Consider the following 4486-nt stretch of genomic DNA (forward strand, 5'->3'; position numbering starts at 1 on the left):
CGCCAAACCGCTGCGCCACCCAGGGATCCCCAGAAAGATTATTTGAAGAATAACAGCCAAAAACTTCCCAAGTTTCATGAAACTCATGAATATAGACATCCAAGGAGCTTAAATAACTTTAAGTGAGATAAATTCCAAGACTCACACTGGCACAGATGGTAATCAAACTGTCAAAAGACAAAGATTCTTGAAAGCAGCAAGACAGACGTGACTCATCACAAACAAGGAATCCTCAATATGATTAGGACCAGATTTCTCATCAGAAACTTTGGAGGCCAGAAGACAGTGAAATGATATACTCAAAGTGATAGAAGGAAAAACACAAAACAAAACAACAACAACCTGACAACCAGGCATCCTAAAATCAGCAAAACTGTCTATCCAACTGTGAGGGAGAAATTAAGACATTCCTACATAAAACAAACAAACAAACTTGGGGTCTTCTTCATCACTAAACTTGCATTGCAAGAAATGCTGAAGGGAGTCATGTAGATTGAAATGATAGGACACTAGACAGTAACTCATAGCCAAATGAAGAACTAAAGATCTCTGAAAAAGTGAATATATGGGCAATTATAAAATCTAGTGTTATCATATAAATGGTTTATAAGTCCACTTTTTGTTTTGTACATGATTTAAAATACTAATACATTTTGTTTACAAAAGAATTATTAGGCCTAAAGGCTAGTATCATTATAACTCTGGTTTGTAACTTCATATTTTGTTTTTTTACATAATTTAAAAGATTGATGCATCATAAAAAAAATTATTCCTTTATATTTTTGGACACACACATAATGATGTCATTTTGCAATATCAATAATTGGAGGTGGCAATGATACTGTATAGGAGCAGAGTTCTGTATGTGAAGTTAAACTAGTACAAATTTAAATTAGAGTGCTTCAACTTTAGGATATTAAATGTAATCCCCATAGTAGCCACAAAGAAAATAGTTCTAGAACATATACAAAGGAAATGAGAAGAGAATTAAAATGTTTCACTACAAAAAATCAGCTAAATGCAAATGAAGACAGTAATGTAAGAAATAAGGAATAAAGAAGTCATAAGGCATATAGAAAACAAAAAACAAAATGAGAAAAGTTAAGTCCCTTCTTATCAGTAATTACTTTAAATGTAAATTCTCCAAGGGCATCTACTGGTTTGGTCAGTGAAGTGCACAATACTTAATCTTGAGGTTGTAGACTAGAGCCCCGCATTGGGTATAGGGATTACTTAAAAATAAAATATTTTTAAAAATACAAAAATATGCCTGATGTGGCTCAGTGGTTGAGCATCTGCTCAGGGAGTGATCCCGGAGTCCCAGGATCAAGTCCTCCCTCTGCCTGTGTCTCAGTCTCATTCTCTCTCTCTCTCTCTCTCTCTCTCTCATGAATAAATAAATAAAATCTTAAAAAAAAAAAAAAAGAAATGTCATCTATACAAACAATGGAATATTATGCATCCTTAAAAAGGAAGAAAATTGCTACAACATGGATGAACTTTGAAGACATTTTGCTAAGTGAAACAAGCCAGTTACAAAAAGACAAAGATCATATGCTTTGACTTAGATGAGGCATCTATAGTAGTCAAGATCCTAGAGACACAGAAAGTAGAATGGTGGTTGGAAAGAATGGAGAGTTATTGTTTAATGGGATATAGAGCTTCAGTTCTGCAAGGTGGAAAGAGTTCTGGAGAGGGATGGTAGGGATGGTTGCAGAATGATATGAGTGTACTCTATACCACTGAACTATACACTTAAGATGGTTAAAATGATAAATGTTACATTACATGTATTTTACCACAACAAAAAAAAATGGTGGGGAGGGGGAAGTGAATGGATTAATGAATACAGAATTTCAACTTGAGATGAAAAAGTTCTAGAGATGGATAGTGGTGATGCACAACAATGTGAATATATTTCACTGTAAACTTACAATGGGTGTTAGAATGGTACATTTTCAGTTTTGTCTACTTTGACACAATAAAAAAGCAAATAGGAACAAAAAGTACTGTGGCTTGGACGCTGACATAAAACCAGATCCTGTGCTAAGAACTTTACAGCACTGATGGCTCCATTGTATGATTCCTACATTATAAACAGATGAAACTAAGTTATAAAGAGTTATGTAACTCTTCCAAGTGGCACTAAGGCTTGATTCCAGGTCTTCTGACTCCAGAGCTTTAACCACTATGGCTGTTTTTTTACATTCCCCGGGAAACGTATCTCATAAGGATGGGGCGCTTCTGCATAGGAACACTGTACCAGAAAAGATACCTTTTTTAAGATTTTATTTATTTAAGGGGTACCTGAGTGGCTCGGTCGGTTAAGCATCTAATTCTTGGTTTCAGCTCAGGTCATGGCCTCACGAGTCATGGGATAGAGTCCTGCATCCACGTCCTGCTCTGTACTCAGCTCAGAATGCACCTGTCCCTCTCCTTCTGCTCTTCTCCCTGTTTGTACTCTCTTTCCCTATCTCTATAATAAATAAAGGAATAAAATCATTTAGAAAAATAAATAAAATCTTTAATAAAAATATTTTATTCATTTATTTATTTGAGAGAGAGCACATGCATGCAGGCAAGCGGGGTGGGAGGAGCAGAGAGGGAAGGAGAGGATGAGCAGACTCCACACTGAGCGCATGACCCCGAGATCATGACCTGAGTCCAAGTCAAGAGTCGGCTGCATAACCGACTGAGCCACCCAGGAACCCCAAGAAAACATACCTGTAACAAAAGACCTTTTGTTGCAGTATAGCATATATACAACAAAGTACATTAATTTTAAGCCTGCAGCAGAAAATATTTTTACATACATGTATACATTGTAACCTCACCAGATCAAAATACAGAAAAGTTCTAGCTCCCGAGAAAACTCTTGTGCCCTTTCTCAGGAGATATTCCCTCCAGAGAAATCCACTGTCTGACTTCTATTATCATAAATTAGGTTTATTTTATTTTAAGAACTTTTTTATTTTTATTTTTTAAACTTTATTTACTTATTCATGAGAGACACAGACAGAGGGAGAAGCAGGCTCCATGCAGGGAGCCCGATGTGGGACTCAATCCTGGGACTCCAGGATCATGCCCTGGGCCAAAGGCAGGCACTAAACCGCTGAGCCACCCAGGGATCCCTAAGAACTTTTTTAAATTGTAGTTTTAATATATGGAATATAAACTTACCATTTTTAACATTTCCTCAGTTTTATTGAGATATAATTGGCATAAAATAGTTATTAGTTTAGGTATACAACATAATTACTTAACATTTATTGCAAAATGATTACTACAATAAGTTTAGTTCACATCACTCATCTCACACAGCTGCACAATTTTTTCCTTGTGATGAGAACTTTTTAAGATCTACTCTCTTAGCAATTTTTAAATATACAATATAGTACTGTCAACTATAACATCATGATGTATATTACATCCCCCGAATTTATCTTTTTTTTAAGATTTAATTTATTTATTCATGAGCGATATAGGGAGAGAGAGGCAGAGACATAGGCAGAGGGAGAAGCAAGCTCCCCAAGGGGAGCCTGATACAGGACTCAATCCCAGGACCCTGGGATCATGACCTGAGCCAAAGCAGACGCTCAACCACTGAGCCACCCAGGCACCCCTTATTTATCTTGTAACTAGAATGTTGTATCTTTGACCACCTACCCTCATTTCATCTACCCCCATCGTTTGCTTCTGGCAACCACCAATCTGTTCTGTTTCCATGAGTTCATTTTTTCCTTGATTCCACATAGAAGTAAGAACAACTAGCATTTGTCTTTCTCTGTTTGATTTATTTCATCTAGCATAATGCCCTCAAGGTCCACCCAAGTTGTCACAAAGGATAGGATTTCCTTCTTTTTATGGGTAAGTAATATTCCATTGTGGGATGTGCGTGCATCATGTGTGTGTGCATGTGTGTGTATATGTGTGTGTGTGAGTATTTACACTATGTTTTTATCCACTCATCCGTATTCAGCCATTGACGGCCACCTGGTTTGTTTCCATGTCCTTGTTGTCGTAGATAATGCTGCAATGAACATGGGGGTGCAGATATCTCCTTGAGATACTGATTTTGTTTCCTTCAGATATATATCCAGAAGGAATTGCTGGATCATATGGTGTTTCTATTTTTAACTTTTTGAGAACCTTCATACTGTTTTTCAAAATAACTGCACCAATTTACATTCCTCCCAACAGTGCACAAGGGTTGCCTTTTGCACATCCTTACCAATACTTGTTATCTCTGGTCTTTTTTTTTTTTTAATGGAATCTATTTTTTTTTATTGGAGTTCAATTTGCCAACACATAGCATAACACCCAGTGCTCATCCCGCCAAGTGTCCCCCTCAGTGCCCATCACCCAGTCACCCCAACCTTCCACCCTATCTCTTGTCTTTTTGATGACAGCCATTCTAACAGGTGTGAGGTGGCATCTCATTGTGGTTTTGATTAACCATCTCTAAGTGTGCAGTAGTGTTAAGTAC

Source organism: Vulpes lagopus, chromosome 3, assembly GCF_018345385.1.
Source record: "Vulpes lagopus strain Blue_001 chromosome 3, ASM1834538v1, whole genome shotgun sequence".
Classification (NCBI taxonomy): Eukaryota; Metazoa; Chordata; class Mammalia; order Carnivora; family Canidae; genus Vulpes; species Vulpes lagopus.